Below are 24123 nucleotides of genomic sequence, written 5' to 3'. Positions count from 1 at the left end.
AAATATTAGCATATACAAATCAGCTGTCAGCGTGTACATAGCTGATAGTGGATTGGTCATGTATACCATGCATAGGATTGTCATTATTCTCATTGTATTAAAATTGCCATTGAATTTACAGCAAATGAAGTTTATAATGTGATGCTTGACTTGTACTAACATTTGATTTAGCAGTACATACACAATTATTTTATGGTGGATATTGAGCAATTACTTGCATAAAGAAGCTAAGCATTGTAAGTAACAACAAACCACTTTCTGTTTTAGAGAATTAATGTCTTACAGTTCATTTATTTATTTATTTAATCTATTCTTTGTTAACTGTGTTAGTCCAGCTGGGCTAGTGGCCTCTTTTCACAGGAGTCTCAAGTTGGTACTTACACTAATAGAGGACATTCGGATAGGGTATCAGGGAACTTCCTTGCTATTTTAATGGGTGTCATAGGATATTTTACATCTGCCTGAGCTATCACCAACTCCAGTAGATGGGAAATTGTTTTAATGTCTCATCCAAAGAGCAACACACTCAGGAGTGCATCACCCTCTAGTGGTGCAATGCAGTGTAGCAATCTAGTCACCTGGAGTGGGAGTAGAACCCAGAGTTTCCTGATTGTCCAGCCCCAAAGGCAAATATTCTACTCGTTGCTACATTTATGAGTGGCTACTACATAACCTCAACATAAGGTGTACCATTAGCAAGCGCTACTCATCAGTTTGTCTGCCTAGTAAGTATGAAACTACCACTTATCCATCCTGCATGTAAATACAATGGCTTATATGGTACTTTACAAACTAAGACATTGTGCATTCAGTCTGTCATGATGGCATACCAGGGACTGTTACTTCAAAGACAACAGTTGGGGGCCATCCTTATTAACAAATTAAACTGCATAAATTGCAGAAGTGTGGCATAAAACAATTAACACATTATCATATATGTTCTTAGTCCCATATGGCAATACAAATATCTGAGTCACACACTTGCAGAACATGACGAATACAATTCTCAATGAAACACATACTGTAAACAAACACACCCTTCATAATTATACAATGTATGACCCCTTATGGCAAATTATTAGTATGCAGATCATCCTCTCCCAAGCCAAAAACATATATATGAAACGTGTGTAGTTCACCAACTGTGCAACAATGTTCTACAATGTTTATGTTCTACACAGATGCTCTACAGCTGTTGACACAGCAGTCTGAAAGCAGTGACAACTCTGTAAGGCTATTACCCTGCATGCAACATCAAACATTACACAAGAACCACACAACAAGATCTTCTTCTTCTTCTTCTTTCGGCTTTGTCCCAGTTAAGGGTCGCCACAGCGGATCATCTGTCTGCTCATGATTGGCAGTGGAGTTTTACGGTGTCGAGTTGCCAGCCAGGTGCCCAACCTTCCACAGAAGGCACACACACTCACACCTAGGTCCAATTTAGAGTGTCCAATCTACCTACTGCATGTCTTTGGGATGTGGGAGGAAACCAGAGCACCTGGAGGAAACCCACGCGACCACATGCAGACTCCACACAGAAGGCACCCCAGCCGAGAATCGAACCGGAGAACCTCTTGCTGTGAGGCGGCAACAGTAACCGCTGCACCACCATGGCCGCCACACAACAAGATGTGATAACAAATACTAAACACACACAGAGCTTCTGCAATTTGTATGTACTACTAGATGGCATTACATCATCATTTAGGTTGTGTTCACAAAAAGGTAATGTACATTAGGTGCACAAGTACAAAGGTCTTTTACAAATAATCAATTTTACTACATGAAAAATGACACTGGTAACTGATGTGGCAGTTTGCAGAAAATACAGAATGTTATGCATTGTCTAACTGATGTCACATGATGGGAGGACATATCTATGCAGTTGCATGGAAAACAGGTACTCTACAGTATTATGAAAATGCAAGATTCTATTACGATGTTTTACCAGTCAAATAAACATATGAAAATATGTTATTTTCCCCTACCTCACTCCTCCACTTAATGCATATGGGCGATCATCATTGTTCTGTTTCGGACAACTTCCTCTTGACCTGGTAAGAAGTATAAGAAAATAATAATGGTTAGAATAGAATAAGGAATGTGACGTCTGCAACATTAAATCAATGTTACTGATTTATCACCACTGTCTAACACTAACTGTTGAGCACCAGTATTTCTCATCACTAAACATACTAGTGATTTACTACTGCCAGGACATACAGCACATTTAATGTGATTATACAGTAACATTTCAATGTAATGAAATATAGTTACACAGGGCTTTGAACAAACAGTATTAACAGCAAACAAAAAAACAGAATCGTAATTGTGCCATGTAACTATATATGCTGTAAGGATGGGAATGCACACATCTACATGTGTTTTTTGTTACACAACTTGTTCACTGTTGATGTAATTGCTTAGAATAGGTAGTACAGTAAACCAAAATGTATTGCATGTAAGTGTGAGTGTGTGTGTGTGTGTGTGTGTGTGTGTGTGTGTGTGTGTGTGTGTGTGTGTGTGTGTGTGTGTGTGTGTGTGTGTGTTAGTACGCCCACAACACTCACATCATAAAATGGATGTCAATAAGACTGTTGAGTTTTCCTTGGCCTACACAACATGAACAGTAAGGCTTACACTGAACACACAATTCCTGTGTATACAGTGTAAGTCAAATAGATACGTAACCATAATGCAATAGAGTCACCCCTCAAATGAAGGGGGTGCATACTTAGTGGAACTGCACTGACAGACAGCATGTAATCATCTCACTGACTAATGCTAACTCTATATTGTACTCTTTTTACTCAGTAAATTCAAGATCCTGAAGTCTGCTTGAATTAAAAATAATTAATGACAAATGATTTAATGTACATCATCTATGTCAATGTCAAAAAAAAAATGGAGAAATAACATGCTGCCATCAGCACTGAACCCACACAGGGAATGTTAAGCTACTCTTAATATTACTGCCAGTCTCTGTGAAACAACTTCATTCAACAATTAATCAGGCCTTGACTGAACACACCTATACGTGAATGAGTTCTTTGGGGGGTCACAATACCCGATTCATACATCACACTCAGACACAGAAATGTGCAACAAATATTACTAATAAGCATATATTTATCTATATATCTATATATACAGGGGATAAAAAAGTTAACACACCCCTGTTAAAATGCCAGGTTTTTGTGATATAAAAAATTGAGACCACAATAAATAATTTCAAAACTTTTCCCACCTTTAATGTGACCTATAACCTGTACAATTCAATTGAAAAACAAACAAATCTGTTAGGGGAAAAATATAAAACGTACAATACGCTGGTTGCATAAGTGTGCACACCCTTAAACTAATACTTTGTTGTGCGTGCACACCCTTAAACTAATACTTTGTTGAAGCACCTTTTGATTTAATTACAACATTCAGTCTTCTTGGGTACACACTTGCCATCATTTTGATTAACCCCAAATAAAGTTCAGCTGTCCTAGTAGGATTTTCCTGACATTTACTCAGCTGCTTGCTACAGCAAATGCCACTGTTCACATAGAGCTTACAAAGCATCAAAGGGATCTCATTGTTGAAAGGTATCAGCCAGGAGAAGGGTACAAAAAAATTTCCACAGCATGGAACACAGTGAAACAATAGTCATCAAAAAGTGGAGAAAATATGAGACAACAGTGACGTTGCAAAGAACTGGACGTCCCTCCAAAATTGATGCAAAGACAAGACAAAAACTGATCAGGGAGGCTGCCAAGAGACCTACAGCAACACTGAAGTAGCTGCAGGAATTTCTAGCAAGTACTGGTTTTGTACTACATTGGACAATGATCTCCCATATTCTCCATATGTCTGGACTATGGGGTAGGGTTGCAAGACGGAAGCCTTTTTTCATACAGAAAAACATCCAGGCCCAGCTAAAATTTCCAAAACAATACATCAGGTCTCCCAAAAGCATGTGGAAAAATGTGTTATGGTCTAATGAGACCAAGGTTGAACTTTCTGGCCACAATTCCAAAAGGTACATCTGGCGCAGAAACAACACTTCGCATCACCAAAAGAACATCCCAGTATGGTGGTGGCAGAATCATGCTTTGGGGTTGCTTTTCTTCAGCTGGAACTGGGGCTTTAGGCAAGGTGGAGAGAATTATGAACAGTTCAAAATACCAGTCACTGGCCCAAAACATTCAGGCATCTGCTAGAAACCTGAAGATGAAGAGGAATTTCACCTTTCAACGTGACAATGACACCAAGCATACATCCAAATCGACAAAATAATGGCTTCACCAGAAGAAAATTAAAGTTTTGGAATGGTCCAGCCAAAGCCCATACCTAAATACAATAGAAAATCTGTGGGGTGACCTGAAGAGGGCTGTGCACAAGTGATGCCCTCGCAATCTGCTAGATTTGGAGCGCTTTTGTAAGGAAGGGTGGGGGAATATTGCCAAGTTAGGATGTCCCATGCTGATAGACTCCTACCCAAGAAGACTAAATGCTATAATTATATCAAAAGGTGCTTCAACAAAGTATTAGCTTAAGGGTGTACACACACAACAAAGTATTAGCTTAAGGGTGTGCACACACAACAAATTATTAGTTTAACGGTGTGCACACTTATGCAACCAGCGTATTGTATTTTTTTTATTTTTTATATTTTTTCCCCTACCAGATTTGTTTGTTTTTCAATTGAATTGTACAGGTTATAGGTCATATTAAAGGTGGGAAAAGTTTTGAAATGATTTATTGTGGTCTCATTTTTTAAATCGCAAAAACCTGGCATTTTAACAGGAGTACGTAAACTTTTTATATCCACTGTGTGTGCATGCGTGTGTGTGTGTGTATATATATATATATATATATATATATATATATATATATATATATATATATATCTATATATATATACATATATATATATATATATATATATATATATATATGTTTACTATCAAAATAAAGAATGAAGTTTCAGCAAACACGGGAATGACAAATGGCATTTGGCCGATTCCAGTGTTTCTGAACATTGGTTGTGCGTGAGACCTTTTCAGCGAATGCCACTGTGCGTTCACTGATATGTGTTCGATGTTACTTTTAGGGATCATGGCACAGTGCGGACTGGGAAATGTATCCTTTTCCTCACTGTAGTGTGATCTCAGAGATGGACTATATAGTTTGTAGGGGGGTGTGGGGGCCGCAGCCCCCTCACAGTGGGCTTGCCCCCCCTTCAAAAACGTGAAGTTCATGGTAGAAATTACACTTACCAGTACATTACATTCAACATTCGTCAAAAATGGCAAATTCGTCATTTTCACCTAATTCAAATGCAAGAATTCGACATTGTCTTTCTGTGTTAAAGCAGTTTTTTTAACGGTGACATTTTGATAGTAAACCATATATATATATATATATATATATATATATATATATATATATATAAATGGGAATATAGAACTGCAGTATAACAGATATATCTATACATATATCTATCTATACACACACACACAGACAGTATGTTTATCTACACACATACAAAAAAAAATGTGTATATATATATATATATATATATATATATATATATATATATATATGCGTGTGTGTGTGTATGTATGAGTCTATCAGAAATGATCAAAGCAGTGAAATCTAAAAGATTTGGAGAAAAAAAAAAGAAAAATAACAATCTTTTTACAGGGGCAAGCCCCACATGCATTTCCCACACCCCTGCTGCTTACATATATCTACTCCAAGATTGCACTGCAGTGGGCAAGGGCAAATACCCATTCCCCAGTGTACAGCAATCTCACAAAACCAAATACCATCAACGTTCCAAAAGTCAGTTTTTTAAGTATTTTGCTAGTATTGCAAGCATTAAATCTTAATCTTGATCACTTGACAAGAACCCACAATAATTTACAAAACAATGCATCAAGTCTCCCAAAAGCATGTGGGAAAATGTGTTATGGTCTGATGACACCAAGGTTCACCTTTTTGGCCACAATTGCAAAAGGTACATTTGGTGCAAAAACACTTCACATCACCAAAATAATACCATCCCCACTGTGAAGCATGGTGGTGGCAGTATCATGCTTTGAGGTTGTTTTTCTATAGCTGGAACAGGGGCTTTAGTCAAGGTGGAGGGAATTAAGAACAGTTCCAGATACCAGTCACTTTTAGTCCAAAACCTTCACGCATCTGCTAGAAAGCTGAAAATGAAGAGGAATTTCACCTTTCAGCATGACAATGACCCCCAAGCATACATCCAAATCAACAAAAGAATGGCTTCAGTAGAAGAAAATTAAAGTTTTGGAATGGCCCAGACCTAAATCCAATAGAAAATCTGTGGAGTGACCTGAAGAGGGCTGTGCACAAGAGATTCCCTCGCTATCTGACAGATTTGGAAGGTTTTTGCAAGGAAGAGTGGGCAAATATTGCCACGTCAGGATGTACCATGCTAACAGACTCCTACCTAAGAAGACTGAATGCTGTAATTAAATGAAAAGGTGCTTCAACAAAGTATTAGTTTAAGGGTGTGCACACTTATGGAACCAGCTTATTGTACGTTTTTTATTTTTTATATTTTTCCTCCTAACAGATGTTTGTTTCCAATTGAATTGTACAGGGTATAGGTCACACTAAACGTGGACAGTGTTTTGCAATGATGTATTGTGGACACACAGACACACACACACACACACACACACACACACACACACACACACACACACACACACACACACACACACACACACACACACACACACACACACACACACACACACACACACACACACTTTCTCTCAGTACCCTTCAAACATCTGCAGAATGATATGGAAACCAAGCCAAGTACATCTCGAGCAGGATATGGAGAACATGCCAAAAATCTTCTCTAATCTACTATGAGAGTTTTGATCAGGCAGCAAGTTTAGGAAATTAATAAACTCTTCCTGTACTGCTTGTACAAAGGGACTCTTGGATCTGTTTCCCATCCACCTCCGGGATCATCATAATTATCATCTTCACTAATACTTCATATATTTTCCTCACCAGGTGCTTTACAATCGACTCATCAGACCCCTCTTCATCACAAAACTGCAGCCTGCAAGGTCTCTCTTTTTACTGTGATCATCTCCCATTTAAGTGTCCTAATAACTTCTTTCAGCTGGACATCCTACTGTCCTAAAAGAAAAACACATGTTGCTTCTGATTAGATCCCACGCTAATGGAATTCCCCATCCAGCAATAGCTACCAATACTGAAGTGATAAGATTCTCAATAACCAATCCGGCACACCTCAACTTGCATGGGCACACTACTTTGATAACCTAATTAGAGTCATTTCTCCTGATAGCATCATAAGTCCCATCCCCATAAAGATAACATTCTTCATGTAAGCACTCTGAAAAAAGTAATTTCTTTAACTACTTCACTTTTGACCACCAAATGTACCTAAACCATAAAGGAATTGACTTACTTCAGATAAGAAAGATAGACCATTTATAAGTAGGTCATAATAGTAGTTCATTTATTTATTTATTTTTATTTATTTTACATTTGTTTACCGGGATAGTCCAACTGGATATATGTCCATTTTCAGTGGAGGCCCGGGGAGAAAAGCTCCAACATGATAACATCAGTTTCTACAAGAATATACACACAGATTATTTACATTGAAAAAGTTATACAGTAGTAAATATATAGTATCATAGCATTTGTTTACAAAAATCTCAGTTACATTAACAGTTACAATCAGCACAGTATGCTTGTAGAGAAAGGCCTGCAAGTGTTAGAAAAACAAGTTGGTTAGTTAGAGTGAACAATGATACAGCTTAGTCAGGGAAGGAGCATGGACAAAGCCAGTTGAGTGTAAGGTGCTGTGTAATGCTTTTTTTGAAAAGGTTTAAGGAGGATTGCAAGGTGATATGATTTGGTAGAGATTTCCAAGTCTTGGCAACAGAGTTGGCAAACAGAGAATCCCCTGCAGAATTCTTGGCTTTGTAAGTATGGACCATTAATTTGTCGGCCGATCTTAGTGATCCCAGGTTGTTGTATGGTTTTATTATATTAGAGAGTGAGGGGGTATTTTCAGGATGGTAAAGAACTTTGTGGGCAACTAAGAGTTGATTTAGTGTAATTAAGTTGGGGAGTTCAAGCCAACATAGTTGTTTCAGGTTCTGGCAGTGATGTGTTCTGTAGGTGGAGTTAGTTGCGAATCTGGCAATATGGTTATAACTGTGTGAGAGCTTATTCAGTTCTGATTTATTTAGGTTTGAGAGAATGGGGGAGGCATAAGTAAGAGTAGAGAGTAGTTGTGACCCGGCAATTGCTATTCTAGCCTGTGGGGTTAAGAATGCTTTGTTTCTGTACATTGACCCAAGTTTTTTATTGATGGTCTGAACGGTCTTGTTGACCTGTAGGTCGAATTTGAGCTTATTATCTATAATGACTCCTAGAAGTTTAGTGTGGGTATCTGGGGAGATGGTGGTACCATTGTTGGAAGTAATAGTGAATGAGAAAGGGGTGGTTCTATTAGTGGGAGTAAAGAGTAGGAGTTTGGTTTTGTTGGGGTTCAGTAACAGACATTGGTTAGTGAGCCAGTTTTCAATAGTGCTTAATGTATTTTGGGTTGCGTTTTGTAGGTCTGTTGGAGAGGTGGCTGAGCAGATGAGAGTGGAATCATCTGCATATTGGATGCAGGTAGCCTTAGGAATAGCTGTGTGGAGGTTATTGATGAAGACAATCCTTCATAATTCATAAGTAGGAACTCCAAGTCCCCCAAATAACTGCTTGCAGCAGCATTTTGTCCAAAGACATTCTAGGCCTCCAGCCACCCCAGTAAAAAAGTGACTGACTCTTCAACTGCCTCAAGAAGACCTCCAAAGGGCAAAAAAAGTAATGCATGGACCAAATAAAGAAACTGATGGAGAATAAAGTGGAGTGACTGTTTAGTTTTGTGTACATAGAGCCTGCTGCTGCCATCTTTCTTTGGTAACACTACCACTAATAAGGCTCAGGGACTGTGGAACTCCTGGTTTACCCCCAGTTCCAAAAAACAAATGGCTAACACCGACGTCAGACAGTAAAAGGTTTAATTAATTAACTGTCTGACATTGGTGTTAGCTGTTTGTTTTTTGATATTATAGAGTTTTACTGCTACACCTTTACTCCTGTTGGTCTTTTGGCTTGGTCTTACCCCCAGTTCCAACATAGGTTCATAGGTAGGTACTAGGCTATTGGCCCAAGGACCTAAGTAAGCCTAGCCAACAAAGTTCCCTGGCTTACGCCAACCCAAGAAAGTTAATTTCCTGTGCCCCTGCATGTCCTATTGTTCTTTTTTTAGGGTTTGCCTAGCTCTTTCAGGCATACTGTAATAGGCTTGTTTGATGGTGTGCTAGGGTCCTGTATCCACATGGTGTTCTATCAGGTTGGTATGCTCTGGACTACCATTAAACATATCCTAAAATTCCTGAAATGCTGCATGATTTTCTGGAACCTGGGTGGAGGTATCTGCTGGAGAGGGCTATCCCATACACCAAGGTGTTAGACTGGATCTTACCAATTAAATCTACCAAAAACTCCCACTGTGGTTCCTTTTCCTACCCACTGCATAAAATGAGTTCCAGGGCCTTTCTGTATTGATAGGAGTTTATCATATTAACAGTATGTTCTTCCTCCTATTAACTAGCAACTTTACCACTTAGTTAACAACAGTCACCTTTTTCAGATTGATAAAAAGACCCTCCCAGGCTGCCTGCAGATTGTTGTGAGCAACAGGAATAAGCACCATCATCTTCTGGCCTACAGAATACTCTGTGGCTCTCGCTGTCTTGTCATACAAGAAACTTTACTGCTGTTGGGGCAGGTATTTGTTCCTATCCTTCTTGAACTGGTCTTTAAATGCCCTCAATATGGCCATCAGTTGGGAGTTAAATATCTCCACAACAACATTTGTCTGTGGATAGTAGGCAATAGTCTTTAAAGGTTTTACCCTACAATGCTTCCACAAACATGCCAACAACTCTGATGTCAGGTTGGCATCTCTGTTGGAATTTCTCTTGGAACAGCTACCCTGATGAAAATGTCTAGCAAAGCATTTTCCATCGTCGGTGCTTCAGTTGAGGGTGATGCCACTGCTTCTGGGTATCTAGTGGTATAACTCACTTCTATCAGGATGTGTTTCTTACCTGTGATATTTGGTGTGCTCAAAGATTCAAGAATATCCATAGATACCCTCTGAAACAGTTCCTCAATAAAAGGCAAAGGTATCAATGTGACTTTGGCTTTATCTTTAAGTTTCCCAACCTTCTACGCTGCTTAGAAGTCCTGCAGTACACTGTTAAATCATTTGTAATCCCTGGCCTTTAAAAATTCTGCATAAGCAAATTTTTAGTATGTTTTTTGCCCATATGGCCTGCAAAATAAATACTGTGGGGTATGGCCAAAAATGCATGTGTATCTGGGTACTAACAACTGCTGTATTACTTGTCTGTCTAGACTAACCTCAGGGTCCATTTCTTGTAACACAAAACCTTATCCCATATACGGACCTCTGCTACCATTAAGTATCATCAGCCTATTAAGTCGGGTCTGAGAGTTGAGCCCGCTTCAATTTCTTCTTGTTGGCCATCCTCAGCACCCCTTCCAAGGGAAAACTGGTACCATCTGCCAGTGCTGGCTGAATGCTACCACCAACCTCATCCTTTGAGGTACACACCTCCAAGGAAACACAATACTTTTATGTTGCTATTGCGCAGACTCTGGTTTGGTGCTACTGATCAGCTTCCCCTTTGAAGAAACCACATGACCAGTCTTGGATGACAGTTTGAGCCCTGGCAGGATCTCTCCCTTACTGCCTTTCTCACGTGTTTGCTTCTGTGCCTGCCTGCATGTAACAGCATGCATTGCCAACATCATCCATAGTGGCTATCCTCAAACATAGCTACCTACTTGATCCCTTACCTCTATGCTAATCCAGATAAAAAAGTACCTGAAACAGTTTCACACTGTACAATAGGAGAAGATTAATATATTCTCCTTAATGTCAGTTATTCTGGCACATCTGAAATCAATTTTTTAATGTGCATCTTCGCTTGTGATTGGCTACCACCTACTGATTAAAACAGTACACACAGCCATCTAGTCATATTATCAAAGTACTTGCTCAGCTAGTAGTTGTGTGAAGAGATGGCCCATAAAGGTAAACTGCCTGTTAAACTGTCTGCTTCCTGAATCACTGTAAGACCCTCTGTCATGTGCCTTTACTCACTGATAACCTCTTCATAATAGGTGGCTGCAATAAAGCTCAACACATGGTCATAATGATGCACAGGAGACGACCTACATACCCTACTAATCAAGGAAAGAACTTAAATGCACAAAACATATTACGTTCATTGCTTTCTCTTTTTGTTGTAATCTTGGCCTGAAAAGGGAAAGCACCTAGTCCACAATGGCAGTCTCTGTTTTCCTTTCCCACCGATACCTCCAAGCCAATATTTGTAGATATGCTATAGCCTCAACGGGAGTCTAGTACATACTGAACCCACTGGCAAGAACAATTTCAACATAGCTAGATACATTTTAAATCTTACTGTTTAGGTACACAGGGATGAAAGCATTATGCCTCCACTGTATTTCCCCAGAAGAGAAATGCTCATAGTAACTCAGTCCCTTGCCAGTGCAGCACTTTGCCTGGATCCCCAAACTTGTTCAAAACCTACTCTTTAGCACCATAGTTGGCAAACCATCTACTAGGATATGAATCCTTTCAGCTAAAAGGCTTTTGACCAGCATAATATAATCATCTTTCCTTGCTCTCCTTGGAACTTCAATCAAATGGAAGTTCATTTGTCTAATTATAGCTTCAAAGTCTGTAAACCTACTTTCCAACAGTTATATTAATATGCAGGTCCACTTTAATGATTTTATAGCATCTCTTGACAGTAACCTGTATCTGCTACACCTCAGGTAATCCTAATCCACCTGTCTGAGTGATCAGTGAGGGTGTTTTCCATTTCTCACATCCATGTGGATGATTTATCCAGAAACTCTCTGAGCTTGCAATTTGTGTTTTCAAGTTCAGCCATAAAGATTTCTAAAGGAATTGTTTCTACACCAGAACCACCTCTTCATCAGGGCACCTTTCAGCATTAATATGTTGCAGGTGATGTATTCATCTTTGACTTCTCTCCACATAACTAAGTAGAGAATATTGTACTAACTCAAGCCGCTCTTTTTCTGTTTTAACAAAGTATTAACAACTTCAGAACAGATTCAAGGGCTATTGTTTCAGAGCCCTGTTGTTATTGGGACAAATAGTAAGCACTTAATTCCAACAGCTATTGGAGAAGGTGTGATATAATTCAAAATTTTGTTATTCAGCTCATACACTAACCAGACATCCTCCTCTGCAATCCGACTGATACTTAGGGAAATGTGCTAGGTAATGAGATTGTCCAAAATCAAATTTAACATCTGTGTTCCCATAGGAACATTCCATAGGATCTTGAAGCTCATATTGTGAGGAAGCCATTATTATTGGAGAGTTCCTTGGAAATTTTTTAGGAAACCTAATTACAGAGCAAATGAATTGCTCCACCTAAAACAACAGTGATAAGAGGGAAATTGTGTTTTCACACTTTCTCCCCCAAGCTGCAGGACTTAAGAGTATTGCTAATATAAGTTAAGAGGTGTGAGGGCTCTTTCCCCATTACAGCCAGGTTCAATTCTCTCATCTTCAAAAATAAAAAAAATTATTTTGATACTTAACAGGGTCAAGGAGTTCCTATTCAATGAGCCATTAGGAAAACAAATTATTGCCATCAACCGAGTTTGTTAGAGAAAGAGACTGTGAACATGGCATAACATTTGTCTTTAATACTACACTGATATTTTGTATTCTGTCAGCTCCACAAGAACTGAGGTAGGAATATGCTATGATATGTTCTGCTATATGGACTACCAGTGACTGTACATCAGCAGCCCATTGTAAGTTTGACCACCTGAAGATCTTTTTGATGTTATCCACAAACTTATGAATGAGCTGGACTCAGTAAAAAGATACTAACTGACTTTTGTCAATAATCCTTGATGGTCAAGAATAAAATGGGAACCTCAAGTAATTTCAACAGATCACTCAGATCCACTTTTCCAGTCCCATCTGGGCACAACCTGCAATGGCTGTGGGAGACCACAACTATACTATGCTTAAACCATCTAATTCTGAAGTGATAGACAGTGATCACCAATAGTATGTCTAAAATGAAGTTCACATTATCAAGAAAATATAACCAATGCAACTAATCCAAAGAAAACAGAAGCAATGCAACAAACCCAGGCCATCATATCAATGACTGTTTGATATCGAGGGAATAGCATTTTAGCTTTACAGATGGTACTATTAGAACATGTCATCCAATCAAAGATACAATAAGACAGTCTGGAAGATGGATAAAAAAGATACCATTGAAAGAGTATCCATTTTTAGGCACCTATAAAATTGACTAAGGAAAATTAGAGTCATGTGTGCTGCTTGCCTTCACAATGAAATTGGTCACGATAAAGTCAGCAGTTCATTTACAAAAATAATTAAATCCCAATGCCTCTCAAACAGCAATATTTCAGTCACTTCTAGCCTATTCCTCCACATGGTGTACAAACTGTAAGAAAAACCCAACCAAGCTAGAGTTTTTACTGTGATACCTTAATCCTCCTGTAAAGGAGGCCCATGGGATATATGCAAATGACCCCTTAAGGACATAAAGTGTTTCAGCTACATGGCTTCTGAATACCCATGACTTTTTACTTTTTAAGTCTGTATGACTACATTAAGGCCAGTGAAGCCAAACCCCACTTATCTATGGGCATGTATGTTTTGGCCTTTTTAATGACCTCATCTGCACAGTATGAGTGGATAGTATGGCTACCTAGAATTAGTGATTATAGATTTACCTGCTCAAAGTGCTTGGGCAAAATTTTGAAGTCTATCCAAAAATAAGATATTATTCTACACTCTAAAACCATATGAACCCAATCCAGCATTGTATGTTTCTCCACATCTCCAGCAATTAATATTTGCTGATTTAGTTGCATTAATATTTATTTATTTATTTATTTTACATTGACCATTCTGGCAAAAAGAACAGCAAATATATTAGCAAGAATAATAGAGGAGGATCGGTGTGGATTTATAGAAGGTACGCAAACATTTGACAATATTAACAGAACCCTCATGATTCAAAAGGATGCATTAGACAATAAAAATATTTTAATTTTAAATAGATTTGGATGTTGAAACATCATTTGACAGAGTGAGTTTGGAATTTATGAAGAAATCCTTTAAAGCATTTAGTTTTCCACAAACATGGATACATTAATATTTAATATTTACTGAGGGGCTCCATCTATAGTGAAGTGTAATGGAGCTGTCTAAAGTGTTTAGCCTTACAAGTGGAATGAGACAGGGGTGTCTACTTTCACCATTACTTCTAATTTTATATTTAGAGCCATTAGCAAGGGACCTAAGACAATCATGTATAACTGTATATAAATGGAGCAATATTAACAAGATAATAACCCTTTTTGTAAGTAATATCATGTTACTAATCCAGAACTTATATTTGATAACTTTAAAATATATTAATAGTGTCGCAGGATATAAAGTAAATAAATCAAAAACACAGGCTATACTAATGAGCTATGCCCCAGCACATGACTTGGGACAGAGCTTCCCCTTTTTGTTGGGTTATGACACAATGAGATTCTTGGAGATTTGTTTGAAACATGAAGTTGAGTAAGCAACTAACGGCATGTGAGAAGAAACTACCAAAAGATAAGATAAAAACATGGAAATGTATTTATGGATCTCAATAGTAAGATATAGGTTCATAGGTTCATAGGTTCATACTAGGCTATCTGCCCGAGGGCATTTACAAGCCTAGCCCATAGTTTTGTGGCTTACGCCACCCCTTTAGTATGGGGAACTATACCCATTATTTTGCTGTGCCTCTGTTGAGCAGTGACACTGAGGTAATCCCTGGGGTATATCTGCGATCTCCCATCCATTGGTCAAGATTTCTCTTGAACAAGGCCAGCGAGGTGCTCTGCCTCACATATACCGGGATTTTATTCCACAGCATAGGGAGTCTTTGGGTGATGAATCTATCCCTCCAGCACGTCCTATTAATAGCCGTGTCGAGCTTTAAGTCTCACGCCCTTGTGGCTCTGACGGATCTAGATTTTTTGAGGTGAAGCATATTCATCAAATCTGGGTTTGACATGGCCTTGTATGTTAGGCAAAGGTCACCTCTGAGCAAGCGGTAAGCGACTGAATAGAGCTGGAGTTCTTTCAGTCGGGCAGCATAGGACAGATGTTTGAGACCCTTTATCCTTTTGGTGAGGAACTTTTGTGGCCTCTCCAGCTGCTGCAAGTGTCGGGTCAGATACATTCCGAATGGGCCCTATGAGCAGTTAAGGTCCAGTTGGTTCTTTATTTGGTCATGCTAGCATGTATCAACTAAAGTATCAGACATAGAAGAATATGAAAAAGAACATTAAGGAGTTTACTTGGTATAAGAAAATAAAAATACTAACAAAGGAACAGGGTCATGTGGTGCTTCCTGATTTGGAGGTATACTGTAAGAACATGAAACTTACATTAATATATTTGATTCAGGATAGGGACCGTATGCCCCGATGGAAGCATATGACAGGCATAGGGCCCAATGAGGTAACAATAGCATCATATATTGGCATTTGGGTTATTATCCAGTGTTATAGGCCAAATGCCATTCAAAAAACACTGACTCTGTGAAAACTAGATTACAGATTTCATTCTTGAACAAGTTATCTAGACCTTTTTAGAAATTAGTCACATTGTTTGAGAGTTTAATAGTGGATGATAATCTATTCCTAATAATGGTAAAATAGCTACCCCTTCTAGAAAAAATGATGCTTGGGGATAGCAAAATTAATGTTTCTGTATTTAAAGGTCAACATATTATTGCATATGGTTAAGTTACTCTTTATCTTTAATATTGCTTTCACCTCTAAAATACCTATAATGAGGTGAGTACAAATTTAATTTCCTGAAACCCTCAGGAAAATTCAACTCTCCAACAGATGGAATACACTTGGCAAACTGATGTTGTACAGAAAATAGCCAATGCAATTCTCTATTTCTATAAATACAAAAGGTGTTATTATACTCAATGAAATAGCTTATGTGAAGCATACAAGGTGGATCAGATGATATTCATCCCTGAGAGATAAAGATTTTAGCATAATACCCATGCAACACATAGCCTTACTTTTGATAGAGGTAACATGCTGCTGGATAAAAAGACAAGGTTATCATTGATAGTAACACTTAAATCTTTAAATTCTTTTACTATTTCCAAAGCTGTACTATTCAGAAATAATGACTGTAAAGGATGAATTTATCCAAAGGAATGAATCTTACATTTACTAGAAGTAACAGAAAGACCATATGCATTAGCCCACTTAATTAAGTCAGGTAACACTTTGTTTAAGCTACTTAAATTGTTACTGGATTGTACTACAAAAAGTAGCCTGCAATCACTGGCATATTTTTTCACTCAAAATGATTGATTTATTTGGGGTGTAGAAAAAAAAAACACAATATTGCAGCAGGAAGAACAGCACACATAAAATATCCACCAAAACTTGTAGATAAATGAGATACTTTTAATAAAATACTTGCAAGTCGGTAAGCGCTTTCACCAAGTAAACATTGGCTTCATCAGACCATAATGATAATAAAACACACAGCCATACACTTTATATAGTTGTATGATCAATTAAAACAATTCAAATTCACCAGTAGCATATTCTACATCAGTATTCATTTACATACATCATTTGCTTTCAGTTGCTTATCAGATGACATCATATGTTAAAGGAGAAACTCCCTTTTCAATGTATATGCTACAGTCAAAAAGTTACGTCTAAACATGATGCCTTATAAGTTGAACCAAGCCGACTGGCAAAACATATTCTATCTCGGTAGTCCCCTCTTATCAAGTAACGGTTTAATCGAAACCATACTATTTAAACCTGATTCTTTGTCAGCTCTCAGCTTAAGAATCCATGTTCAGCTTCACTAGTCCTATTTTCAATACTGCCCATTCTAGGACCTACTTGCAACGTTTGTATAACTTTGGACCTAAAATGATGAACACGCTCATTAGCTGCCACATATCTAGCAAGTGCATTTGAACTACTGCCTGTTCTAATACTGTATAAATGTTCCCTTATGCGCTCTTTCAGCGTGCGATCTGTCTTCCCGACATAGACATTTTTACAACATTCACACTGTGCTAAATGCACTAAATGCTTTGTAATACAAGTTGCCCTTACATTAAATGTATACCTTCTATTAAAGTCTGGATGCATGAAAGTGGTATCATTATTTATCAAACCACAAAAGTTGCAGGAACCACATGGGTATGCCCCATATTGTTTATCACATACGATCTTACCTTTATCTGGGTAACATAACATCATTTTAAGCGACTTACAATTCCTATATCCAAACATGGGAGTGTCCCCTACCACTCTATTGATCTTGTCATCCATCATTAAAAGGTGCCAGCTGTTTGGAAATACTTTTTTAACTAAATCAACATTACTTGTGTAAGCCATTGAAACTTTAACTTTTCCCATGAAATCATGCGACCTTTCAGTCCCGCCTATAGTTGCAACTCAGTCATGAGGGAAAGAAAACTATGGTTTAGCGTGCCCATTCCTCATAGAATCAACATCTATCAAAACAGGGTTCACCTCACTATCCCAATAGCCTCTATGCCTCAGAGACTCTCTAAGTGTTTCACGACCACCCATATAATCCAAATCAATATTATGTAACCTAGAAACTCTCATACCTTGACCTTTTATTATATAATTAAATACCCTTCTTAGGTGCATACTCTTCCTATGAAGTAATAAATTTCTATATCATTCTTTTCTAAACAAACGGGTGGTCAGTGTATAGCCTGGACACTTGTTTATTTATTAAAGTAAGGAGAATAAGCACCATTTTGAAAGTTAACATATATAATAATTTATAAATAATGAATTTTGATTTATTTATTTGTTATATGGAATAATAGGACAACTTTGTCATGTGACAGAAGATATTTAAACAGATTTATTCAGTGGCTTTGTGTTCTGATGAAATCTGTAGCATTTTCACACAAAAGTACTAAACATAATAAACTGGTGGCTTATCTTCACACAAGTGTTATTTAAATTAGTTCATTGTGGATTGCACTTGGCCAGTTGCACTGTTTTTGGTTGTTAGTTTTTTTCTCACAATGTTGTTCGTATGGTATGAAGAAGGGGAGGCTAATTCCTTAGATGGACTGATATTGCATGTGGTTACAGAAAGTATGACTACTATTATGAATAACCTTCAGTCTTAACACATTTTGTGTACAGTGCAACAGTTAGTGATATCCATAATTTGTTTTCTGTCAAAATACAACATCAGACAATCCCATGAGTTATTTACACAGCAGAATCCTACTTTTAACCCTCTAACTTGTTTGGGGGTTGCAGGTAGAAAGGACCATCAAACAGAGTTTAATCTTGGAGAAAACAATCTTATTTAGTCTTTAAACCATTATTTGAAAATACAGTTCAATCACTTTTTGACTAATAATGAGTTGTAGAGATGTCAACAACATGGTTGATTCCAATGACCTAAAAGAAAAACATTAAGTCACTTCAGAAAGAAATTAATGAAACATTAATTAGTCTTGCATGACAAGTTTTATTTGGAAAGTTGTATCAATAAGAAAATTGTGCCAAACGTTTTGTGACTATTTAAATATCCCAGCAGGATTACTGATACTGATCCTGTATATTCTGATCTTAAAGAACATTTTCAAGAAATAAGGTTGGGGCAGCTAAGGATTCTTATTGAATCCAATGACAGCTATATAACTACTTTATCAAATGAAATTCATTGCCTGGACATAAAATCAAGTATGCCTTGAACTTTAATACTTTCAAAGTTGAATACAGTTCAAACCCACATTCTTACTATACAGGGAAATAGCCTCCAGGAATACACAGAACAGGTAATGTTTTCCATTATTACGACGTACTCACTCAAGAGGAGGGAACCATGGCAGAGATCTGGGCTGGAGGTAGCATCAATGTTCAAAACTAATTCTGAGGTAATTATTTATAATTTAATGAATGAAGGTTTACATAGATGCAACTGAAAGTTTTTGACTTTGTTTTTTTCTTTTGCTCCCACTAAACAAGAAAATTTGATGGGCATACTAATGGAATTAAGATTATATGTTAGGAAAATCAATGAAGAATCTTTATTATAAAATGTTTGTGTTTACAGGATATTTTGCACAAACCTAGTGAATTTAACTCTCCTTTAAACACAAAAACTGAATACTTTTTTAGTTCATTATATATTAGTGTTCAAAAGGATGACAGTATTGATTATTATAGAGCATCTTTGGATAAATACACCAATTTTAATAATGTTAAGATTAACACTGTACTGCAGCATCTGCCTTTGCTAATGTTGTATTAGGTTGGTGGGAATTGGATGTTATATCCAAGTTTCCTTTATCTGATAAAGGTTTGTTGTATAAGCATACATGAATGTTACATTTTTTATATGGAATGGAACATTAGATCAGTATACTGACTTTATAACACATATCAAGTCTTTTTTGAATTTTAATATAGGAGACAATGGTAATCTGGCTAATTTTTCACACGTGACTATTATGTTACATGTTAGGCTTAATTGTTTTCATAGTGAAGTTCATAAGAAGTTGACCTCTGGAAATCATTATTTACATTACACAAGTGTACATTTAAATGTTATTAAGAAAGCAGCCCAACAGGTCAAATGTTAAGAGCATCCCGGATAATTACTGAGGGACATCTTTTTAAAACTGAGATGGAAAACATGGGACTGTGCTTAGTTACAGGGGTTACAATGTAGGTATGCTGACAAAAACAGCAGATTAAATTATTGATGGAGAAATGTAAAATACTCACTTGTTTATTAGCAGGGATCCTAAAGCAAACCATTGTTGGTATGGGACTAAAATGACTAGAACATTCAATGTCTTCAATTTAGACATTTCAGTAGATGCAATCAATATTAAGAATGTGTAACAATGAAACTGGAAAATTATTATGGGAAATCAGGAAATTTTGAAAGTGGTGGGAGAAAGGACAGAGTTTGTTTTTAAGAAAACTTTGTTACTTGTATGAATAGGGCAACTGTGTTCATGCATCTGTTATGTGATTGTTAGAATATATTTAAACACATTTGATGGCTCTGTGTTCTGATAAAGTTTGTTGTATTTTTCAGATGAAAGTGCTCCGTGTTAATAATAAACTGGTCTCTTATCTTTACACAAGATTTTATTAATTTACTGTGGTTTACACTTGGCCAGTCGTGCTATTATTGATTATTAGCAAAATAGCATGTACTTAAGAAGTAAAAGCCTTGTTATCTTTTATAGTAATAGTGGGTAAGAAAGATATAACTAAAAATGAAAACCAAAGACAAACCATCAATAACAAAGGTAAAAAATTAATATTGAAATTAAAAATATGAAACTGAGAACTGTTAGAGATCGGAAATGGAATTTCATAGTAAGAAAATAAGCTGTATGGGATGCATTATTAGAATTTGAGCTTGAAGATTATGCTGACACAAAACAAAACACCTATGATTATATCTACTGAATAAAGTAGACTTTAATACAAGGTAAGAAGTCACTTGTCTATGCTTTAAGACTTGTAGTGGAATACAAATAAAATAATAAAACAATAAGATCACTGATTAATTCCTGGTCTCAAAATAGGTTGTAAATCATTTTTTGAATGAGTAATATTATATTAAATATAAAATTAAAACTGACCAGAATACTTGTTTGAGTTACTTGAATTTGTAATGATAACTGAAAGTTAGTACCTATTTGTCTGACATGAGACTGCTAAAATGGTTATATCAGCAACCTCTGTATAAATTCACTATAAATAAATTACTCTGAAACCACAAAGTGACTCTTCAGAGTGTTTGCTAATATTGCACTGGTGGTTATTCTTCAGGTTTGGTATAAATATACAAACTCCATTACATAAGTTCATAGATATGTATTAGGCTAGCTGCCCTTTGTGGGCCACTTTAAGCCAAGCCAGTTTTCCTTTTTGTGGTCAGATTAACCTTTCCCATTTTGTTCGAGATTGGCCTTACCCATCCCATGGTTATTAATTATATATTACCTCTAATGAGAATAAATGGGATCATACTATAGATTATTTGAGAGGACTAAAGCATTTAGAAGCTGCCTCTTTCTGTTAGTAGTACGGGGCAGTTCTGGGGTAAATTTTCTGTTTCACATCCATATATCCAAGTTGCACTTGAATATGGACAGGGATGAACTTTGTTTTATGTGGATAAAGAGTCTGTTCCACAGTAGTAGTATCATCTGTGAGATATACATGTCAATTCAAAGCATTCTGTTAATGTTGCAAAAGAAGTTTAGGTACCTAAGCTGAGTATTTCTGATGCCATTTGATTTGCTGATGTGCAGTAAATTCATCAGTACTGGACTGGAGGATGCCTTCTATGCTAGACATAGGTCACCTCTTAGCAGTCTCTAGGATACATTGTACAGTGAAAGAGTGAGCTTTCAGTAGGTCCATGTAGGACATATTGTTTAGGCCCTGTATCCCATTAGTAAGGTATCTCTGTAGGCATTCCACTTGTTGCATATCTATGAACAGATACATGCAAAAGGGGACATTATATTCAAATAATGGCCTAATGAGGGCTGAGTAAAGGGGGGGCAATGACATCCCTAGATCTAGACAAAACCCCTTTGTGCAATATTGAAGGAATTTCTTATAACAATGGATGCATGTTGGTCAAAAGTTAAGCCACTCTTCACATACATTCCCAAATCCAGAGCAAATTGGTCAACTCTTTGGGGCATACTGTCAATGTGGTAGATGCTTGGGGTAGATGACTTCCCAAAGGATACAATAATGTATTTTTTGGCATTTAGTTTCAGTCCATGATTTAACACCAGTTATTTATTTGTGACAAACCTTACAGCAGGATAGCTAAATAATTTGGAGATTCAATAACTGCTTCTAGCTTGCAATATGTTGATTCTTACATGATTGCCCACAAGTTCAGAGCCACTATAAGTTGATTTTCAGACTTGCAAAAAGACAAATTTAAAAGTGTGTTTGATGAGGAATTGCAGTCTTTTTTTCCTTTTGGCAAATGGTGATTTCTGCTGAGTAATATCATTGAAAGTGATGAAAATGCTTCTGAGTTACAATGAGTCAGTGTTGTGAAAACCTCTTCAAAAGGAACCTTGACGATTGGATGGGAGAAAGGAAATTCACCACGGGGATCACGTCAGTCGCCCTGTTAGACAGGGGTCCAGGGAAGTAAATAGTGTGGGAAGAAATAGCCAGGGAATTGTTATGGCTAGGCTTGTATAGGCCCTATGGCTGATAGCCTAATACCGACCTATGAACCTATGAACCAGAGTAGTGTATTCTAAGGAACTGCTGTTGAATAAATTCTAAACTGAATTTAGCAGTGTAATAGGCTTCTGTTTTGCTATACCCAAAGGCAAAAAAGCACATAAAAGCTAGACTCTCAAAGAGAGAAGTCAGTGCAATTTCTTATTAAAACAAGGTTGAAAAAAAGTGTATGGCATTTCAATCAGTTACAGAATGGCAAGTTTTAATAAATGTTAGGCAAAATTATATGAATTTGATAAAAAGTTGCATACTAGAAGTGCACATTAAATTGTTGGAAGGGTACTTACCAAGAATTGTGCAGTGAACGTACTAAGCTGCTTAAGGAAATTTGACAGGAAAAACATTCTGGCAGTATGAAGGCTGGACTTGACAAAGAAATTAAAGAGACAAACAGCAGGGATAGAAAAGTGTACTGAATTTTCAAACTATAAAATGTAGCTTACTGCATTTTAAAATGTAGAATGGAAATCAATGAAGTATAAAACACTATGATGTCAAATTACTGGACATACTTTTTGCAATCTAATGTCTTTGCTCACTACTAAACAAAAATAATTCAGACTACAGAGTATATACACTGGCGTATGCACTGAGGAAAAGTGCATCACTTTTTCTTTTAAACTAACAAGTCAGTTCAGAAGTATGTTCACTAGGAAATGCTGACTATAATGCATGCTTTAACTATGGCCAAAAGATAAAGCTTACAGCAGTGGGTAAATTGCTACTGTAGCTATGTGTATGGTATTTCTGAAACAGTTCAAAAATACTAATGAAGTTTGCCAAATGGCATGGTATAGCTGAACCAGTTTAAAGGCATTGCTGCACATAAATAAACTGAGTAGCATCTCTGTATCGTGTCTGTTGCTCTGTGACAGTCTAATGTAGAAGTTTGTAAGCTGTAAATGAACTATGTATTGGAAAGAAGGAAGCAAAAAGTGTGGACTTTCATAGTGAAAAAAATTAAACTGCTGATGGCTTTATAATTTTTAGAATTAAGGTTTTAAACTGCTAAAACAAATTCAGATTCTGGCATATGCTAACAGTGAAAAGGAATGCTGAATATATGAATCAAACATTGTCTACGACACTGTCATGTTTAAAATTTGTGCAAATCTTTGTCTGCTATTGATTGCTAAAAAGAGCTATATCATTTCTGATAGACGTTGCAGAAACTGTGTGTGTGTGTGTGTGTGTGTGTGTGTGTGTGTGTGTGTGTGTGTGTGTGTGTGTGTGTGTGTGTGCGTGTGTGTATGTGTGTGTGCACGCGAGCACACATACATGCATACTAACAAATGCTGGATCTTTATAAAGCACTGAATTTTATTAGGTGCTGCCTTTATCAAAGTATGTAGCAACATACAGCACAGAACCTTGCAATCAAACCAGGTTCTGCCAGTAGTAAAGTGAATAATGCTATATAGCACTGAATTTTGCTGGATGCTCTATGTGTAATGGTAGGAAAACTGTAACAATGTATAAAGAGCACTGCATTGTACTGGTTGGTGTCTGAACATCTATGCTTAATCTGTGGTAATGTGTATGAGATACCTA

This window comes from Protopterus annectens, chromosome 12.part0 (genome assembly GCF_019279795.1).
Source record: "Protopterus annectens isolate FY-2018-M chromosome 12.part0, PAN1.0, whole genome shotgun sequence".
Lineage (NCBI taxonomy): Eukaryota > Metazoa > Chordata > Ceratodontiformes > Protopteridae > Protopterus > Protopterus annectens.
This window is presented reverse-complemented; position numbering follows the sequence as displayed.